The 23,820-nt window shown below is 34.3% G+C and overlaps 1 protein-coding gene across 7 annotated transcripts in view; it reads left to right on the forward strand.

Annotated features, from left to right (window-relative positions):
- Positions 1-23,820, forward strand: part of LOC138334692 (dopamine receptor 2-like) — a 108,822-nt gene that overhangs the window by 67,848 nt on the left and 17,154 nt on the right. For 4 of the 7 annotated variants that reach the window (XM_069283361.1, XM_069283359.1, XM_069283362.1 and 1 more), the window contains one exon: positions 12,985-13,013. The exons of 1 other annotated variant lie outside the window; for it this stretch is intronic. The gene's annotated coding sequence lies outside the window, so the exon portion shown is untranslated. Of the gene's footprint in view, positions 1-1,022; positions 1,124-12,984; positions 13,014-23,820 lie in introns of all 7 variants that reach the window. 2 more of the 7 variants (XM_069283363.1, XM_069283365.1) reach the window with 2 other exon arrangements.

The following is a 23,820-nucleotide window of genomic DNA, read 5'->3' on the forward strand; positions in this document are numbered from 1 at the left end:
AAAACTACTACTGTAGAAAATTCAATTATTGAAACGGTATTTTTGGATTGAGAACTGTTTAAAAGAGAAATTTTGCGTAAGAAAAAAAATAGAGTTCAATGCCCGTTTTCTTCCAGTTTCATAGTTTAATTTTACTTTCTATCACATTTCTTCAATCGAAATTCAATGGTTTCTGTGTGTTAATCTGCATTTGGTAATGACTCCTTTTGTATAATTTGATTCTTGCTTATACCAAACTTGTTTACCAAACGTCCGCCAGGATCCTAGAACTCTTACCACTTCATATTATAGACATGTAGAGTTCTGAAATAACAGCATTTCAAACAGGTATTATACTCAATATCCTTCTTGAATGTCTTGGTAATATGTACTGTTATTTTCAATATTGAACAGATGTTATTCCAACTGACAACTATACAAGAAGACACAACATGAATATACCACAGTCTCCCAAAACACACACCTCGCACAACATACACGCAACATACCGCACACATGGGAGTACATCCTTACATGCCATGACCATAGGTGTTAATAGGACCAGCAAACCAACCAACAGACAAAAATATGCTCAAAAAAGACACTCAGAACACAATTACGTTGATGTGATAAACAAAAATTGTAAGACATTACAACTATTTCATTCAAACAATTACAATAAAACCTGGTTATAAAGAACCTTTGGGAACCAACGAAATCATTTCGTTATAAGCAACGTTCGTTATACACTTATTACAAACATCTTATATGAACCATGGCGGCGAATTAAATAATAACCTTATAATCATGGATTCGTTGTACCTTTTAAACGTGTTCGTTGCAAACGTTTTATATTGTGATTCGAAATTTGTAGATTATTTTATCACCTTCTTGCTGTACGTAGTATTGCTACGCGGCCCTTTTGGACCTAAATGTTATCGCCTCACTTCAACCCCAATGAATTATATCCCCGCCCTTGTAATGTTCCCTTACGTAATATACTAGCTATATTTATACATTGTCCTCTCTAATTTTTTTTCCAGTGTTTCTACGAAAGATATACTAATGATTATGCAATACAGTGATGAGTATGCAATACTCATCTACATTGCAAACAAACAGGAATAAAAATGTCAAGCTAAAGGTAAGAAACCATCATAATAATTATTTTGCAGTAGATTGTTAGGTCTTTGTATGCTGTCCCTAAATCGGTTTGTCCGAAATAGCATGGGTTAAATGTGTAAAGTAGTTTTTATGGTTAGAAGAAGAACTGTATGAATTGTTTATTGCTACCCGCATGGCGCGTAGTCGCATGGCGCGTTGGACAGGACGTACTTGTTTTCTAACTAAAGGTACTACAAATGACAGTTTTTTTTTCAGTAAAAGGGACATATTTTTGGATTCCTTATAAATTCTGAATTAAGTCTTGAAATGTTGGTGTGGACACACATGATATAGCTAATAAAAATGCACTGAAACAAAAACAAATCCTCCATATTCCAAAAATACAGCTTACAAACTCCCAGAAGTATCGGTCTTTATAGTCATAATATTCAATCCCAATGTGTTTTACGTAATATCACGTATAGATAATTTGTTTATGCGTGGGAAATACGTCACAAAAATAAACGTTACTGATATTATTAATAACGATCATATTACTTAGCAGCCTGGTAAAATTAATATAATCCTACCTTCATCACATAACACAGCTAAATTTACGTGAAAATGGTATGTCTGTCGCGATGTTTATCTAATATAAAACAATTGTAGAAGTTTTTTTTTATATTTTTGTAGTCGACGTATTATCTTCTTTCATTTATTTTATAAAACCAAGAAGAATAAATAAATAAAACTCATGCAGTATTTCTGCATAAGTGTGCATCAATGGAATGCATACAACTATTCGCTTATATTATTCACAAAGCAGTACATTTATTTTTTGATGTTATATTTTTCATTATTGTTTTGTTTTTGAAAAAAACATTGTTTCATAAATACTAACAAATCACACATGCTCGTACAGTCACATACACGTACATCATCAAATAATATCTTGTTCATATCTTCTAATTTCATAACACACATACCCATTTATCACACCCATACCCTCGTACAGATCCTTCTTGCATACAACATTAAGACAGATATATAGTTTGAATAGCATAATTATAAAATATTTATTTCTACATTCACTCCTCTATATACAGTACCTCCACCTTCTTTTACTGATACCTACTCTTATATACTTGTATTACCATGGTACATTATGTAAGTCGTAATTTATATACAGAATCCGATTAACCCTAGCCATCCAAAGTAACGTCCTGAATAGTCCAGTGACTTTTGTGAAAAGCTATTTGCTACAATGTGATGTAAACGTTAAGTAATTAAAATATTTGGAGTTTTGCAATCGTGAGGAGCACCCAGGTAAGGCTATCCAATTGGTTATCAATAGTCTAGCTTTGCACAAATTAGTCCTGGTGAGGAAAGATAAAGCTTGTGTTGCTTCGATTACAGTCTAAAATTGAGCAGTCCGATGTCATTTAGTCCTTATCCTCGTCACTATAGACATCTATTTGTATCTATAGATATAATGCTCAGATGTGGCAAATTGTTGTAGAAGAATTAACCGCAAACAGAGACAAACGCTCCTCACTGATTGATGTCTGAACAGTGTTCGGGTCATTATGACGTCTTAGGGTATTCCGTACAGGCAAGTTATGGTGCAAATCTATTAGGTTCAGAGCTAATTAGTCTGAAATAGGTCTGCCTATAAATAAACCATATTCCTTATTCTGAGAAAGGTACCCGTAATAATTGTTTCTTAATTGATCTGCGTGTGTTTGTGTTCCTGTGTTTCCATTTCTCACACGTGGTCTTTGAAGGGTATCGGCTGATTCATGGCTGATAATACGGAATACACTTCACTCCGAAATGATGTTGGATGGTAAAGGGAGCACATTAGTTATTATGCCTTTTGCTACATTGGCGTCTAAACAGTCAGCTCAAGAACGACTTGTTTGTGTATCTTCGTTAATGTAGGCGAACGCCAATCATAAACCAGCAACAGTGTTAGAACGCTCATCTGTGGGGTCAGAAAGGGTCAGCAGTGCTCAGCGGGCTTGGTAGGCCTTGATTGGAAAGGGGAACATGTGAAAACGGAATACATTGTAATAGACAATATTACTGCTTGACCGATTTCGTTCCATCGCTAACAATTGCTGTTATTCTCAGAATTATATGATTATTGTCTACAGCCTGATCAGTGTCATGTATGGACTTGACAATTACTGTCTTTGTGGTTATACTGATACTATGGATTAGCATTTTAATATTATAATATGTAAATAAGGATATCGAAAGGACATACAAAATATTATACATTTAATGTACTAGTAGTTTTATGCGAATACCAGTATATATGAATAGGGAAAGAAATCGTCTTCTTTTAGGAATCAGGTAATTGGTTCTAATACGCATTCCCTAGTTCAATATTTCAGTCAAAAAATGCAATGTTTTATTCTGGTTACCATTTAAAATTTCCCCTCCATGTAATGTAAAAAGTTTAACTAAAAACTCTATATACGTTTGACTGTTATAGAACTAAACAATAAATATAATAAAAATCATTGATGTGTGAACAAAACTAAACGCAATATGGTCGATAGCTTAGATAATTTTCTAAATACTTCATATACATAAGGAATCTCGACAGCAGTGTATGTTACATTACTTGTGTAATAATTACAGATCGATAGATATCATGTATGTTCTTTAACTGTCCTGCTGACGAGACCCCGATTTACTGCCTGACAAGGAAGGCTATCGCCCTATCGACCGCATGTCAGGCACAGTGTTAACTCGTTAGCGTTAAACACTGGTTATACCGAGTTGTCTGTATGATTCACGCCCATTCCCAAAGAAATTAGATTGTCCTAATTAGTGGCGTGAACTGAATGACCTCTGTATCACGTGACATTTTACCAGAAACAGTTGCACGTCCGCCGTTTCCTATCGTTTCGTAGAACACCATGTCGTTGGCCAAACGACACCTTTTTTCTTTGTATGCAAACAACGTGTTGAGTGTGCCTTGTAATGGGGATAGGTTTCAACAGAATGCTATAATTATTGCGTTTCTTGCAGACACATGTTGTATGTTGTAAAATATCTGTTTTCGTCACGGGGTTTTAAGAACAACAGAAATAAACAACTAAAAACCAGTATCAGAATGCAGTATGACATTACTTAATACCATTTAGGGTTAATTGGGAATGGATGTTGACGTTTCAATGATTATAATTGTATTAAAATTGAAGTTAACTTTTGTTAGAATTATTGGGACTTGGAGATCATTGGTTAATCTATTCAGCTAATTAACTGGGACTGTTTTAAATGTCTACTCTATCAGAAAATTAGCCGATTTCAAGTTAACATCACTTTATTTTAATCTTACCTAATTGTGACCTTTCCTAATAATGGGGTTGTTTACAAGCGTAAGATGTATATGCAGGATGGAACAGATTTTCGTTAACTATTTTAAGCAGTGTTGATTAGGCGAGAGTAGTGATTTGCTAAAGTACATCTCGCCTCTGAGGAAGAGATCAGAATGACCAAGGCTGAATGTCAACAAGTCATTGGCATCTCCTAACTCTCTTACTGACGAATGTACACATCCATGACCTAAGTTGTGAACTTACTAATGTGAAACCTCATTATAACACACTATTCTCTGTCATGTTATAAAACAAAGGTCTATGTGTAAACATCTATATCAAAATCAAATTTTAATCTTGAAATATCTTTTCTAATTCTTATTACCGACTGTAAATATCCACGGTTCGTGTTATTTTCATAATCCTCATTATAAAACATTACGCTCTATCATTAAACAAAGGTCTTCGCGCACTTACACATATTAAAATCATCTTTTATCATGGACACATCTTTTGTGCTAAAAAGCTAATAATGGCTTGTATAACGATTGATAGAATCGTAAAAATGGCTCCATAAATGGGAACTAGCTTGAATGGACTTTGTCTGGATCGGTCGTTTTTAAGCGAAATCCGAAAGGACCAATGTAAAGTTATATTTTATGTGATAGCGATGCATTTTCGTTTGAAAATAAAGATGAATCATATATATTAATGGAATTACTTACTTTTTACAGCGATATTTTTGGCACTGTTGTTGGTTCCGTAAGTCCGACTTTAATTTCAACAGTCCAATCGTGTGTCAACACGCCAGTATACCTACCATGGAGTATTATTTATGGTTCACATTTAACCAGTTGATCGCTTACTAACGGCCATTACCGCTCGGGCAGAACATGTCGCCGGAGATGAAAGATTCATGGCCGCCACTTGCCAAGAATGACGTGTAAATGACGTGGCAACGTCTGAAAACAGAGCTTTTTTGGCAAATTGTTCAGAATATTATACATTCAGTTAAAAAAAGTTTGATTCTCTATATTATAACTTATATGTATGTTTTAAGGGAATTACAGCAAATGGTCACATGTCGTTATTCGAAACAAGATGAAAACCAAAAATTACTATCATTGTCTAAGTCGTGACTACGGCCTTTACCATTTAATTAATATCTATCATATGTCATATCATCCGGTGACATTTTCTTATATGAATATACCCGAAACAAATCTTGTATTCTTATTGATTAGTACAGATCGTTGTATATCCCGTGAGGTACCAGGGTTAGTAACGAGTTTTAGATTGGTAATCATGTGTCAGATGTGCATGGTATATCATAGGGGCTTTCGGAGATGATGTTATTATTCTCTGATTCTCACTCTCGCTGTCCTCTTCTGTACGTCCCTGTGTGTGTTTCTATCAATCACAGCAGACGTGAAATGATAACAATCGGCATGTTTACTTAACAACCTTTCTCACTTTTCAAAACTGATATCAATACCAACATCGACTCAATGTAAAACAGTGATATAAAACAAACAATGAGAAACAATTAAATGACCAATGCAGAACCTGTCTCCTTTCGCTCATAGAATGCATAAACAATCAAGACAATTTCCAACCTGAGAAGTATTTCCAGACCTGCAGACACATCAATCTGAATTGAACGTGGATGTAGGTCTGTTTGGCCGTCCTCCATACGTCTGAACGCAAAGTAAATTATACACAATACGATAGTCTCTGGTGGTAAGGAATATCTGTTGTACGCGGAAGGTTTGTTGCAGAGGTATGGTTTTTCATTTGAGTATCTTTGATATGAGGCTTCGGCCATTCAAAGGCATCAAACAAACTGCCAGTGTGATTTTTTCTGTCACATCTATTGTATATGGATGATTTGATGCAACCCTTGTTTATGGGAGTTGTCAGTATTTTATGTGTTTTGCGCTTCACTAATCTGTCGTGATATTTTTTCGAAGCTGTTTTCCCCATTTCAACAAATTTATTTTCCCTATCCGAATTGACATAATTGTCCACAACCGTGATGAATTCAATAAATTAGATGAGTATGTCAAAATTCGCCTACATATTACACCTAGTCTTCTATACACAATTGGAGGAACTTGCTTCTGAATTTGCTAAAATCAAGGAAATATATTTAAGCTTCACAAGGCATCGAAACCAAACATATTTATTTCAATTGATGTTGCCTATATCATTGTATGAGGAAAATGAATTTATTTTTTGTATTTTCATTTCATGCGATTCTACAGATAACCTTTCTTTTAAACTACTTTATTTCTATGAATATTTGTTTTTCTATTTTTCCCAGTTTTGATAATATTTGCTGGACTCGACAGGGTTACTTTGTATTTTATAACTTTCCTCATATTACGGTCAAACTTAACATCATCATGTGCCTAAAAGTAAACCTTATTCAATTACCACAGAACACATACAGCTGGATGTGGCCAAGACCATCAGACCTTTATAAAACTGGTATTATCGTGATCTTATCAATAATTTGCCCATGCAATAACAACTTACTCTATTGTTTTACACCTTCTAATAGGACGAGATCTGATGGACAGATGATGTTTGATAAACATCTTGTTGATTTAAATAGTCCATGATTCATTGCTGCATCTTGACGAATACAAGTAAATAACAAAGATATAGCCACCACAGCCAGATAACAAACTGTTGTCACATCCAATTGACATTAACAAGTATCATGTCATGGGATACGTATTATTGATCCCAGTTTTGTATTCACCCCTTTAGTCTATGTGCAAGTATGCATGTACATACTGACACATTACTGTACATACTATACATCGATCATTGTTGTGTGTGTGTGGGGGGGGGGGGGGGGGAGAGAGAGAGAAGGGGTTTCTAATGTACCATATTTAAAAAACCTTACCATATGGTATGCTAATATAATGTTGTGATTGATATTCATGTTATATATTGGTTATGTATATGATGTATATACATAATAAAATCGCATATTTATCTACAATTTATCCACATATTTAGCAAAACTAAAAATCTACACTACAGTGGATCAGAAAAAAAGTTAATGATGTTAGTTTTTATTTCAAATAAAGAAATGAAGTATTCAAAATTCAATTTTCAAAGTTTAGAAAAGGGTATAATGTCTATACTTTATTTATAGATATATCATATTCAAAACACTTTGATTTTACAACCATTTAAACAATATCCTTATATGTTTTTCACTCAGATCAAATGCTGAAACATATACGTGGTATATTGATATTACAAGTTACAACAGTACATCACTGCTACAAACATATATGTACCATTCTATGTGAACTAATATTGCCTCATTCAGCTATAGAGCTTAGTTTAGCCGAGTTTAGTGTGACTGTTTAAGTGATACATCCCCTGCAATATGGTGTTATCTCCCCTCCTGATAACATCGATAAAAACAAATACCTCTTCACTAACTGAAGGTTTTTATAAGACTCCCTTTACACATATAATACGGATGAAACTCCCAAAATTCATAAGTTTGAATATGACATTATTTTAACAAGCATTTTAAAGCTTTAATTACTGAACGTAAAAAAATCAATTCAATATCAATTTCACATAACCTGTTCAATTAAAATAGAAGTAAGTGTTTTTTTCAATATGCAATACATTTCTCCATCTTTATTCTTCATTCAATCACAGCAGTCGAATAGACTGAAATCTGTAAATGACATCTTGCCAACATTGGGCATGTATCTTGCTTGGATGAAGGACTTCTAAGTTTGGTCTAGGGATAACATTGACTGTCATTCAAGGTCACGGGGGTCAAATAGGATAACAAATTAAAACTGCATCCTGCCAATAAATCTTAATACCTGATACTGTGTCTGCGCTTGCTTAGGTGAAGGACTGACTTTGTTCAAACACATGACATTGACTTTCATTCAAGGTCATAGGGGTCAAATCGTTCAGATATTTTAATTATTTATTTTAAGGATAACAACGTGAGTTAAGTCCTTTTCGAAATTCTCTTCATCCGTGACATTCCTCCAGGTGTTGCTCACTAGTGTCGATTCCAGGGGTTGTACTGATGTAAGTGATTGACATTAAAGGAGGAAGTATTTAACCTTGTTTCTACAATTTTTCTTTCCATTCCCCGAAAGGTTGCTTGCATTAAAAAATCTCCTGGTGATGATTAGCACGATGCATATTTGCAATAACGCATGGTAAATGGTCATCGCGTTATTACGCTATATATGGATTGTGCTACATGTTCTTCGCTGCTTAAATAAGTGCATTAAATTAATCTCGTAGTTGCCGTGATATAATATTTCACTTGGGGCAAATATAATTCAACATTTTATCACAAATACATGTATCTTCATGATCAATTTTTTGATGCACCAGCAACATTTATTGAAACTTGCATCTCCAGATTTGAGTAAGTGATAAGGAAAACCATTCAGTACAAGATGGAAATCAACCATTTATTTTACAGTTATTTATCAGTTAAACCAACTCGGTGATGTTCGATGATTCTAGTACCTGCTCCCATACTTTAGTATCACATAGTAGTTAACGGTATTATATAGCGCCAAAGAAACCAACCAAAATAATATAAAACTTATTTTTAGCCTTGCATTCCTTTGTTTTGGCAACGGTATCATGATGCAATATATCACGCGCCTTAATAAGATATCAAACGTCTCATTGAGACAGAATTAATGGCGAAACAAGCGTCTGACTAAAGCAGATCCAATAATACTAAAAAGGACCGGATGTTTGTCTGATGACGTCATTATAAGATTCATGATACTAAAATCTGTAATTTGAAAATCAAGATACTTGATTTTTCTATAACAGATGTCACCGTATGGATTCCTCTACCACGCAGTACATTAATCAAACAGTAGAACGAACTAGTCATGGGATCTGGCAATCTAAACCCAGACGATCAAAAGCAAACCTTGTGGGCTACCGCTATTTAGGTCATCGTTTATATTTTGAATCATTCAAGAAAAATAGGTACCGACTGAATAACCCATCCGTGTGATAAACATTCAACAATTCTTTAAATTACACTTGCTGATTCGCATGCAGCCTTAACTAAAACACATAACCCGAGAGGAAAATCAATTAGTCCATTATAGTCTTTAATCATGAATTTAGATTGAAAATAGCTCATGCGTTTATCCTATTATTTCCTGTCGACTTCCTTCATAGTCGAGAGAACATATTTAAAGTTAACGTTAGTACAATGGGAATAGCAGCTTTTATTATTGACAAAGTTTAACTTTGTGGTATGAAATGCTTACCTGATGAGAGTGAACTGTAGTTCACAAAACCACTCATATACATGTATACGTTTGTCTCTGGTAACCATAAACCTACTTGGAAATTCCATTAACATCTGGAAAGTAACCGAGGATATATATAGGTAAAAGTTTGGGACGTTGCAGGAAACAACTTCAGCATAACGGTCCAAAATGTAGTTTATACATAGCGACCTGTTAACGAAGCAGGGTTCATCACTCCATGTTTTCTGTTTACCAACGTTTAACTATATATCTTAAGAGTTTGTCGAAGTAGCTATTCCCATAGTTTTATTATTAACCCTTCTGCTGGTTCTAGGAATATTATCTTCATCTGATACCCTTATATGTTATATAGCATTGACTGAAAATGACATCAAAGGACACCACCACGGCGAATCTCCCACCGCAACCACCTCCTTACATCTCATGACACTCACGTGTCAACTTACATATGACCGATCTGATCAAAAGATTGATCTGGAAGAGATCATCTATGAGTTACTGAAGAGACACATCTATGATTTTTACACTGTCGTGTTTCCTTTGACAACGTTGACACATGGTAGTATTCTTAAATGAAATTAAAGGACAAAACTAACAAACGATAAAAATATTGACTGTTATTTTAGATGGCGTGTGTGTATTTTTGCTGCTACTTCACGGGGTTTGATGTTTCATCGCGCCGTATCTAAATACATACATAATAACTCTGGTAAAGACGAATGTATCGTAAGTACGCCGACTGACGGATACCCCAGACATCATGAAAGATACTCTAGGCATCAATATCCCGTCTCCTTAATTGATTCCCGAACAGAGGTTGGGTGCACCGCATTTTTGATGATGGCTTTTATAAGCATTGTTGGTCAAAATGTCTCCAAATAAACTGATACAGACGTATTTATTAGGCCTAGCTATCCTCATGTCTGGTTATATCTACGTTTGCTATTATCTATGCGTCTCCGTTCTCTTAGTTTATTGTTACATAAAACCCTGCAGTATTTTATTAATCTACTTTTAAAAAACGTACATCAGGTAAAGTAAAACATGACCACTAACTTCATTTATATTCATTTTTTCAAATTTTGGTGAAACATTTGTTTGATACTTTTAGTAGTTTCGATGGCTGCCATGCATGTATCCGTTGAGTCCATGCTCTTGATACTCAGCATCGTTGATCGCTAAAATTAACGTTATGATAAAGCTTATTTTTCAAACAGATACTACTTATACTTTGTAGATTTTGTAAAACCTTTGAAATTGTACATATCGCAAACAATATACACAACAAAGTGTACGAGTGATTACTCAGAACCTTAAAGAAGTTATGTAAGTTTTGTTGTGTCATAAAAGCAGTAACAAAACATTACATATACACTTTTCCAGTTTCAAAAATATCATTTTAAAAGGGAGTTAAAATGAACACACCGATTTGTTATTCATTTGTCGAAAAACACTTTCTTTATTCTCCGTTAACCATTGAGACCCGCTAAATAGGGTATTACAATGTAAAAAGGCTTATCATTCTGTTGGTTCCAATATGTCTGCAGAACCAACTACTTAAACATTGGAAAACAATGAACAATTAAAGCAAAAATACAGACATCACAAAGAGTGTTATATACACTACCCATGGAGCCAATAGGAAATGAGAATTTTTAAAGATAAAACAAAATATGTGCCAAAACGCATATCATACAAACACACAACATATAAATAAAAGATGAAGAAAAATGCAGAACTAGGAAAAAAAGGTTCGTCGTTTACTTGTCTAAACTAACCACAGAGATAGTTTCAGTGTATGTTAAACCCAGTCATGGGTTAAATGTTCTTGCCGATTCTTTGTTTTGATAGATATCTGACGGTTTAATTGAGAACAATGCAATGGAGAAGCGCGAGGACTCTGATATGTTTTGTTGTCCAGTGTCTATGCACTTAAACCTTCCTAAGCGACCATTCCTGTATAAAACGCCACCTGCTTAATAGGACCACTTTTAGGTTAGGTCAGTATGGCGAGCTTGACCACGCTTGCACTGTATGAAAAGGCAAATGGCTGTACAGTTTTATCTTTGTGTTTGCCCTTAAGGTAGGTCCATACTTTTGAAAACCGCGCCAATTCATATGACGCTTTACCGGAAGTTGTGGAGGTTGTTTTGAATTCCAGAATGGTTTCCGATACGCCACGACATCCCACTGGATATTTTTCAATAGGTGTAATGTCTAATATAATATTGAATGTTAAATCATTAAATAATCAAATAAAAGCAGTGAAGTGAAAATTATACGCTATCTCTGAGATTTGCGTTCCCTGTCGTAAATGGGAATGGATTTTCAAACACCGAAGTGCCGTTCGTCTCTATAAATGATAAGAGGGGACCCGCCGGACCGAAATTCGGAATTCTAAAAAAATCGCATACGAATTTCCTTAAACACAAATTTGAGAAATCATAAAACAAACAGACATAAACCAGATATACTATCACAAAAACATATGAACCGATGTGGAATGTTTTTTTGCGGCATGATTTTCAAAAAATAGTCAAATATGACCCATCTTAGCACTGGATGAAATAGGGTAGGGTTGTGAGTTACAAACTTCAAGCTTACAAAATTGTGAAATTTTGATCGAGGACCCATGTTTTTATATGATGTTTGAAAATTATCTTATCTTGGGCATATCATATACAATATTGTGAAATTGACATGGGTTTTCATTTCCTTTTTGGCCTATTCATTAATTTTTTACGGGCGAAAATATGGCAAAACATGATAATTACGTATAGAAACGGTCCAGGAAAATAACAAAAATTAGTTAGCATTTGTGAAAATACAAGAGTTTTGTATAGTGTTCTATCGTTAGATATTTAGGACAAAAAATCAACAGGATCGAGACTACGTTCACCCTAATATTACAGAAAACATAATTTTATGAATTTTTCTATTTTCGGCCAGCAAATATGCATGGATGGTATATTTCAAGCTTAAATATCTCAAAAAGTAGTTCGAGAACACCCATTTATCTTTACAGTTTTGAAATCTACATGAAAAATGCAAGAAAATAAGACCTGTTAGAAAAAAATGACATGGGTTTTCCCAAAAGTATGGAGCTACCTTAAGTGGTTTCACTGGAGTTGTGTTATTGTGCCATTCATCACCAATTATTCACTATTAATAGTACCATCTGGTAGTTATTTTAACTTTATAATTAAGATAATTTGCAATAGATAATTATAAATTTTACAAACTCTTGTTTTTGTTTCCAGAAATGCTGAAATGATGACAAGTAAGACTGGTATGTATTCCTTTCACTCTCTATCAACGATGCAATCCTATATCAAATATTACGCAAAGAGTTGTTCAGATGTTTTCTTTGGCACGTTAGCCGATGGATGCTTTAAATCTTAGATGTGTAACAGTGTGTTTGCTTGATAAACTGTGATCAGAGTAGGTTCGTGATGGAAACATATTTACATACGCTTTTACAAAACACGTATAGCCTCTTACTCCAATATTTAGCTAATAACCGTTATTACAAGAAACCGCAGGTCTGGATTATATGCAATGATCCATAAAAACGGAATAATTTGCCGAGCCGAGACCAGTGATTAATTTCCTAATGCATTTTACAGTTATACGCTGTTGCGTTTCAAGACCAGAATTCCATTTACATAAGAGCGTGTGTTTGGGAAATGATTTAGGCGAGTGTGGGCTATTATCAATAAGTAAAAACAGCCAATACAAAGCTAGACTTTCTGGTAATTACGGAAAGCATATTGTAGAACAAGAAACCGACGAATTACTCCTATGAAGCAAACGTGTTGTCTTTACATGGCCGTAGTTTCCAACTATTTCTCTGGTAGAGATTTTCTAGTGATTTCTCTTAGACTTAGCAATATGTAATCATTGGAGTGTCAGTATATTATGTAATGGGATTTTGAGTAAAATATCTATGTGCAAAATGGAATTTAATTAAACGGGAAAATATATTCGATTATATAGACAAGCGTGCCACGTACCTGTAATGTACCGTAATTTCCTTCAATGCATCCCGTCTGGAGATAGCCGATATAATTTTACTTTGGCCCGCTTTTGTAACAAGATTAGGTTGATAGAATACAATATCATGTGGACGTTAACGTTAGAGCTCCGTCAAAATAGTTCACATACTTTTAATAAAGCATATTGTTTTTTAATGAAAATCGTGTCTTGAAATCTTGCGTCATCAATTGTGACAAAGGACCATGACATAAAATGACGACGTTCCACTATTTTTAGATTCCCTATAGCGTATGCTTCAGGAATCTAGCCATGCATGGTGATAATGGCTGTCCTGGCTGTTGACCTCTTGTAGGTAATATATGTACACAGTCGAGGAGATTTTATAGCAATGATATAGGTGGTGGACAAACAATAGCAAATATATTCTATTTGATTTCAAACTATTTTATTGATAATACAACAATTATAAACATAAACTTCCATATACTAGTTCTCCAGAGGGAGAATATATATAAACATTAAACATAAATACAATACAAATCATAAAATAAGTTCAGCATTAACAAATGGATCGGACAACGGGCAAAGTCTGTACAAATCCTTTCCAAACAACAAATACATATATATCTTTACTTGAAGTTTTCATACTTGTGATTTTCAAAGACTAGATACCAGTTGAACATCTCCTTTGTTAAGTGCCTTACATAACACCCATCCATCACTCTGTACAACTGTACCCCAGCTAGGTGTTGACACAGTATGTTGGTATTGTCCGTAACTGAGGTTAGGGGTCGAGAGGTGATATCGAACGTTTTGGTTTGTCGCGTGTGATCAATGCTATTTAATTAAGTACAAATCCTTCACTGGACCGAGTTGGTAAATATGTACATAGGCATTTATTGACACCGTGGCCTGCGCTAAAGTTTGGAATATCTTGATGCTATGAAGATCGCCATCTTTTAAAGGGAATTATGCCTATTGTAGATTCCCCTTTATATGATAAAACAGGACAAAAGGAAGTATGCCTATTCATGTGCTGATTTATCTCCTCCTTGGATCTTTTCATACATTTGTATTACACAGCGGTCTTAGATTATTAGTTTTACATTATTAGACAATTGTTTCGTTTCAATCCTAAATTGCATATTTCTTTAAATATGTAATTTTCCTTTATGGAAGAAATAACTTTAAACATTTTTTGTTTGTATTGAACTTGAACACAGCTATCAGTAAATACTGATTCCTTGTGATGCATACTAAATGGTCAATACATAAATATATTTTTCCATTTCTTTTATGAATAATAACCAAACATATTTAAGTAAACATGGTGTTACGCAGTTAATAGCATCACAGACATTATCAGTTCTAGTATGACATAAAGTTGGTCGATTTCCAAAATATCTGCTTGATCGTATAGAGTATCATTTTACCGGTTTAAAAGTATTGCCAAGTTATAAAGTATCCTTAATGATATATTTGATGATACAAACGACAACTCTGATGTCTGACTCCTGAATGTTATAGTACGATGCCATCCATATTTTACAAACTGCCCCAATTTCCAGTCTCCAGGGTGACACCCGCTACACTCTCGGTGGCAATGGACACTGATACCAATTCACATATTCTGTCAGCTTTTTATGCCACTTGGAGTAAGCCGAAGCTTCAGGACCACAATGTTATTAAGACACGGACCGAAACGGTCACTTCGAAACAGAGCCCGTGTGTCGACACCTATTAATGAACGAATCAAACCGATATCTGGCTAATTTAAAACTGTCCGTTATGGCGTCGCAAAATTAAGCCAATAGCGTCGCTTAAGAAGAGTAAATCGGGATGATGTAGGGACAAGACGTTTGTCGGTTTCTCAGTAAACCATTTTTAAAGGAGTCTGGCGTATTTAATACCAGGGATAATTGGTCTCCATTGTTAGGGATGTTTCTATAACCAGTGTGATAGGGTAGTGCGGGGATAACATCCGTTTATATCAGGGGGGGGGGGGATGGCAGTGATTGTTACGTTTTTATTTATATGTGCTGACGCAATGGTAATTTTGATTTATAACACCGATACCTGACCAAAACAACGAAGTCGTGTATAGCTTTAATTGGAGAACTGTTAAGCATGGTTGACTTGTCCTTATAATATTACTGTCGGCCTTTTGTGCGATTTGCACTATCAAATACATTTTTTAGTACGTTATGTGATGTAGTAACACACGGCAGAGACAGTCGTCACCAGTATATCCGCAATATTATTTAATAATAAGATACACAATTCACCCACACATTAAGTCTTTTGGTGAAAGTTCATATCCGAATTCGAACTGAATGTCGTTGTAATATTGAAAATGGACCTCGTTGGAAACTGACCTCGGGTTTTTTTTCATGGTGAAAAATGACCCGATGTCAATTTTCAACGGATGGTCATTTTCAATGTTACGCCTGACATAGTTTTACCATCAGTGAGTAAAAACGAATTGTATGGTTACTTTTGGCATCAAGAAATAGTAGTCATAAGAGTATGGAATTATAATCTCCTATAAATACCATGAAGATACTAATCAATCTCAATAATAATATCAAATATAAGAAAACCATCCCATGGTACAGGGTTGTTGTAATGTTTACTTTTTTTAATTACCGTATTTTGTTGTACTTAAAAACAACCATACAGTACACATACAATATGTTTAGTCGTTCTAAGGCTTTGGTAAACCTTGTGTTTCACACTTGTTTGCAATGTCGTTCTGAATAAGATTAAGGAATAATTTACTATGTTTTACTATCTTTGTAAAATACAAGATTACGTAAAATGATCCGCGGTAAATATAATATTATGCAAACGTCATTGTGTATCATCGGTTCGAATTCAATCCATCGTCTTATCCATATTTAACTCACAAAGAAGCAAATTTCCCATTCTTTTTTAAACATCAATGTGGAAATTTACATAATGGCACGCTATGTTCAATAATAAATAACGTGAATATTACTCTGTATATGTTTAAAATCTAGAAGATCACAAGCCGAGCTATTAAATATATTTTAGTCGTGTGTCATTGTGTACATATAAATAGCCAGGTATGACGGAGTGACGTCACTCCCCAGGGATGGTATAGTAATAATTCGTGTTTATTGCCAGCATATTTCGTGTTCCCATGTCGTAACGACCTGTATATCAAGTCATTATGTACCATTCCACCAATCTATTACAAAACAGCTACGGACACTTGTTTTACTCTTTAAAACTGATTTCGATCATCCTCCTTTTCAGAAACGTTCTCCCGATCACGCAACTGTCTGTCCTGATATCAATCCAGGTTATATGTAGAGCATTCCCATTGATTACAGTAGTCTTGGTACCGCGTTTAGTATCGATGGCCAGGATCGTGGTGCTTTGTTTTCTTCATTGTTTCCCTAGTCAAGGAAATAAACACATTAGTGGAAACATAAGACACATATACGAAACATACTTACTCACGTGTATTTTGCATCTATATAGTACAATATGTATATCATTGTAAACAATGGGTATTGTAAGCTGCAAATAAAGATATCTATGTTACGAAACAGATATACAACAAACACATCTGCACTTTTGATCTACATCGTATGTGCGTCAAAATCCTTGCTAATTGTCAGATGAAATGTTGTAATATTGTGATTGATGAGAAATAGACATTCAAAGCATTGTTACGAAATCAAAACGACAGATGAAAAAGAAATGCAAACCCACTGCACGCAAACAGTCACTAGTAATTCCAACACAATCAAGAATTATTAGAACGTTATTTTATCATTAGCATTGAGGGTTTATGTCTGAATTTATATCAAACGGGTCACCTGACATAAATATGCCCAGTAGAATTGATCGCTTGATAAATTAGATTAGTTCTCACCAACAAAATTATCGAAATTCATCAGCAGATTCCATTCGTATGGTTTTCGATTATTTGTAATGGGGGTATAAAATGGGTTAGCGACCCGTGTTACCTGTACTCTATCAGCGACTACCAGATCGACTATTGTGTTTCCTGGCAAAGATATTTATGTGCTTTACCTTAAATTAATTACACGATTCTTAAATAAAATCAATATAACATCTCTTTCATTCATTTGTATATACATATATATAATTATCAAGCACCTAAAACTTGATTCATGGAATTAATTAAACGCCGCCCCGGGTTGTTTGATAACAGGGAAGTACCAATAGATATTACAGATAGTATATGGTAGACGTGAAAACGAACTTCCTGAACAGTGCATGTAATAATAACCATGTTTTGATATAACGTGACCAAAACCATATAGGTAATAATAACCATGTTTTGATATAATGCTAGTGTAGTGGTCACATAATGATGTTACTCTTAAGAAATTTAACTGGCAAATATAAATCCTTGGCATTTTGAACTTTTGTCTAATCAGTCTTTAAAACAAATCAAAACAATAAAAAATGTGTAGTTTGTGACTTAAAGTAAACAATATGTAAATTATGTTATAAACTTTGTTGAGATATTAGTATTAGTAGATATGAAAGTTAGATTAATATTGTTGATTCTGAATTCGCATACAGCAGACCTTTAACAGAGCAGTGTATATCGAACACATCCGTTGTGAAATGAGGAAGATTCATGCTGACGGGTCGAAAGACTGGATAAACAAAGTAATTCGATTGTTCTGGAATTAATGTAATGCAAGAGGAAAAAACGACGAATACGAGAGAGAGTAGGTTAGATTGAGGCATCACGTCTAAAGGAATCTAAAATGAAATGTTTAAATTATTCATTACATTCGTGAATCATTCTCACCCTTCTACTTTAACCAATGCATATAAGAAGTCTGACATCTTTGAGGAAGGCATATATTTTCTTGTACGTATTGACACGTTAACGTTCGTAAATCTTTCAAACGCGGGGTCACGTGATGACAGCTTATACTGCTGCCGACAAACCATATTTAGACTTTTATTGTCGGTGTATGAAAAACATGATAACACAAGACTATTGTATATTGAAACTCCGGGTTAAAGAATACAAACAACTGGAAATAGTTTATGGGGACAATGTCTACAAGTTTTATTAGTTTGTATTACAATATGCTGTAAACCATGAATGATGAAGCGCAAAGCTATGGTACTATGCACTCGAGAAAATGAATTAATTTTACTGGAATAAACCTGATCTGGAGAAATTACCGGATTTATACTGCACTACATAAAAGAACTGAAACATTCATCAGTAACGTCGTAATGTGTCTCCCTGCCAGATACATAGGAGAAACCAGACACAATTAGGGCCCTTACTGACCGAGGCATTGCCAGGGCTTTTGGCACGGACAGATCTTTTTAATTTAACTCAACTTTTCTCCAATGAATACAAATGATGGTGGCGGAGCGATTCATAGTATTAAACACGAATCTGTCACTCCTCCACAGTAACGTATATATCACTTTACCACTTACAGGAGCAAATGGAAGGGGAGGGAAATGATGCCAGGTAAACAATGTATCATTTGCTATTGTTAAATGTTTTTTAAAGAATAATCTTCCTTATATATTTGTGATAGGTGTGAAGACTGTTGCTGTATATTTGTAAAGTAAGAATTATTTCCCTGAAGAAAAGTAAATCAGGATTATGAACGATTTTGAAAGAGAACATTGCATGTACCATGTTTTTGTAACTTGATATTTAATTAGTTATGAATAATGCAAACTTAATCCGGTCGATTTTCACACTTTTGAACACGCATTTCTTTTCCAGAGCATATTTGTTTAGGTTAAGCCGTTTAACACTAATTTAGATATCAGTTTTGGTTTTTTGACTACTAATTTAGCCTATTGTAAAATAAGATGTTTTATATCGGTTTCTGAAAGTTTTATATAAAAATAAGTCTTTCTGATACTTTTCCTTATTCCACTGTTTGACATTGTATCTATTTTTATTATTATTGCTTCTGTAAAAAAAAAGAAAGAAAAAAATGAATAAATACAATAATCGTTCATACTCTATGGTATTGTCATGCACTTGTGATGTATAGCTGTTTTCAGACAAAGATATTTGCACACGAAAATAACTAATTTTGCCCTGTTTTAGGTAATGTTCGTGAATTTGTTTGAATTGTCAGACCGATGGTTAGAGTCTAAATATCATAATCTATAGTCTCTGTCTTCCCGCTAATGCGGCACCGATAGAGATTTACACGTGTAAGTGATCCACCAACAGTCCTCACGAGCACTTACACTTGCATTGGACACTATCATTATAACTGGCAAACGTCGGGTTACTTAGCATTTCGTTTCATGGAAATATAAGACAAAATGTAGGAGTATCCTTCGCTATGCCTTTTAAATTGACGATCAAGAGGAAATGAATGTCATCTGCCTCATGGCTTTATTGATTACACATAATGTAATTGGTTAGCAAGTATCAATATAATCAGGTTATATGTAAACTATCATAATTTCATTTGTAACAATCATCGTCAATGCTTTGAACGTTTAGGTTGTTTTTGCGCAACAACTGATTTTTGTTCATTTTGAAAATAAATAATATACCTTATGAGTACCTCACTAACTTATTCATAATTAATTATAATAGCATTATTCTCAATATGGTTTGGTGTATAAATCTTATATCATTTACAGACTTTGATAACGTTATTGGGATACAGTATGTAAATAGTATTGCTTGCTATATTACTGATATTGCGTACTGCATGACCCCAAATTACTATATTACTGATATTGCGTACTGCATGACCCCAAATTACTATATTACCATACAAAAAATGAAAACTAAAAATTCATTAGCTCTGACAAGAGACATTAAAACTAAATACGTACCTTTAAAAGCTAGATAGTGGTTATGTTCGTGGCAACATACAGGTATATTTATTTATAGACATATACATGTAACAATGTTCACACGACTGTGTCTAGACTTCCGTAAGTATGTATATATAGGTACCAAAAACAGACAGGAATAATGAAGTTCACGTCAAAACGTAGGGTTTCTGTCTTCTTCCTGGACTAGCCATACATTATCAAAACGTAGATAACTTTCCCTTTTTACATAGACTAGTCATGCATTGTCAAAACGTAGGGTTACTATCCGTCTGATACCTAGATATGTCATCAATCATATGACATTGTCAAAACGTAGGGTTACTATCCGTCTGATACCTAGATATGTCATGAATCATTTGGCATTGTCAAAACGTAGGGTTATACTGTCCGTCTGTAACCTAGATATGTTATCAATCATATGACATTGTCAAAACGTAGGGTTACTGTCCATCTGATACCAAGAGTTTTGATGTCATTTATATGACATTATCAAAACATAGGGAAGCTTTCAGCCAGATAGCTAGATGAGACTACCATCTTGATTAGATGTCATGTCGACCTCACGCTCGTTTGCACGTGTATGCTTTAGCTCCCAAATCTATTCATTAACACGTTTGAAAACCCACAGAGTCCCTATATTACAACGTGGCAATATTCTATTTTTGTCCTGTTACACGTGCGTGTGTTTACGGAGGTTATGACTAAAATATACCATCAGTTGTGTTGGCGTCACCGGAAATCAACATTTTATTTACAACCCTACGTAAATGTATATTGCAATAAAAGGATCCCTATGATGTAATTTTATTGGTAGTTATATGAGACATCTCATTTCATATGCTTAATATGCTCATCGGAATGTGAATATAATCTTAAATTGGGATGCATCCATCACGCTTTCAAAAAGAAAGAAAAAAATCTTGGTAATAATATATCTTTTATAATACAAAATTTCACGATGAATTTGCAAATCTTAGCCAGGCAGAAACAGGTGCATAACTTATCTGTCAAACTACAGGTAAGACAGAGACAGGTGTGAAGTGAAATTTGACTTTCTGTTTGTCATGAAATACATCATATGTAGGCGGAGGACACGTACTTTATATTTCTGAATTTACAAGGGCATAACGCTGCTCTAATTAGTTAATTTAATTGAAGTTATCAAATTTCATTTTAGTGTTTCTCTACGTTCCACATCCAAACTGATATTTCTGCATCTTTTATTAATTAAAATAATTAAAAAATAAAATGGCAAAACCTCTTTGTTTTGTTATTTAATGGTGGTTTAACAAATATGACCATGTTAGGATATTGTTTATCACACTAGCAAGTAAGGAGCGCACATGCAAAAGTTATAGAACCGATTTGTACATGCTACCTTTACTGTTTCGCCATTACGGAGTCAGAATAGTAGATGATTGCAAAAGTTGTAATGCAGCAACTCTCACGTTTATTATTAAAATAAACAACGCTCTTTATGTCGACCAAATCAATTCCATATATGAATAAGTATTGAAATGCAAATTCTGAAACTGTTCCCCCTAGAAACTACCATGTCATTGTCAAGGCCATACGCCCGACTTATCGATATTAGTCTGCAAAACCTGAATCCTCGCTAGGCTGCTAATCTTCAGTGAAGATCATTGTGAAGTTACAACAGCGTTCAAAGCACATTAATTTGAGATTATTGCATTTCAGGGATGTGCTTGTTGCCTATCAAAACATCGACCATACTTTGTCTTCACATCATGCCTTTGATATAGAGCCTTCGATTTTCAATTTTGTGAATTGAAACATACAAGCTACTGAATTTACATATCCAGTCTAGTGGTACTTAAAACTTGGTGCAATTAATTGCGTGTTAATCCAAAATTAGAAATGATACGTTTTTAGAAAGTTGATCGTGAACGAACACAAATCCAGCGATAGAGATAATAGAAAATTATCTTTGTCCATTGTGCATTTGTTTCTTACTCAAAATAAAAAAGAAAGTAATATTTATTGGATACTAGAATTTAAAATTATATAATCTTCATATACTTTACTGTTCTGGCTTTACGTTTGTATTCAATAACACCAAGCCAGCTATTCATCGACTAATACTTTTGATGTAAATATAGGGCAATTTAAGAGAGTTTTCGACACATGTTAAAGTAGAAAAAAACATATGGTGTACCTTGTAATCCAGCATGTGAACTGCTTATCTTACAATATGAGTAACATATCGCTTAAGAATCCTTTTTCATTTTGATTGAAAACCAAAGTGATAATATATAAATAATGCGGCCGATAAATAAAACAGGAGATATTATTATTTGCGACTCGTAACAGCTGTTCGACATCTTTGTAAAATGTACTGGCACCGTCGACAATGTGTTCAGCAGTAACAAGTGGTGATATATTGTTATCCCTTCTCCCTAGGGATCCGCCTACATCAGACGAACACCGGGGATGTACTATCTTTTACCGGTATGGAAATATATATTATTTCATCACACTGGCTAAACTTTTGAAAAAGAACCCGGCTTTTACCATTGTTTGACACAATATTTCGTTGTGTTGGTCACCGATGTCATGTATAGGGACCATAACCCCTGCAGATTCGCACCTCAGGCCTGAATACCACATCCTCTGATGATTTCAACCTTCACATGTGTTAGCTAACTAAAGTCTCCACGGTAGTTCATGGCGTATGCGTGTATAATGTAACCCGATACATTTTAGGGTTATCCATTCCCAGGAGGGAACTCAGAATAACTCTGATAAACATCGTTCGGTTTAGATTAGTTCGACCCCAATGTGTGCCCACATTTTCCTCCCCTCCAATTGTTGTTAAAAAACATCAGAGAGATCTAGTTAACGCTGACTAACATATAAAAGAATCAAAATCATGCGAAATCTTAAAAACTCAGTTGATTGAAAATCTTTAATTATGATGTATATAACTTACATTAGGCCAATTCTAGAATATGCTAGTGAAGTCTGTGATAATTGTACAGAACTTGAAAAAAAACACTTTTAGAATCAATACATTTAGATGCAGCACGAAAAATTACTGGCTTACGTATATGTACTTAACATTCAAAAATTTTTAATGAATTACAGTGGGAAACTTTAGCCGAAAGGCGACAAAAAAAGAAGCTGTCTCTTATGAATAAAATTTTAAACTCTGATTCACCACCTTACTTAAACGATATTATAAATCCATACATAAATGACAATATAAATAATAGATATCAATTGAG

Source organism: Argopecten irradians, chromosome 11 (genome assembly GCF_041381155.1).
Source record: "Argopecten irradians isolate NY chromosome 11, Ai_NY, whole genome shotgun sequence".
NCBI classification, from domain to species: Eukaryota; Metazoa; Mollusca; class Bivalvia; order Pectinida; family Pectinidae; genus Argopecten; species Argopecten irradians.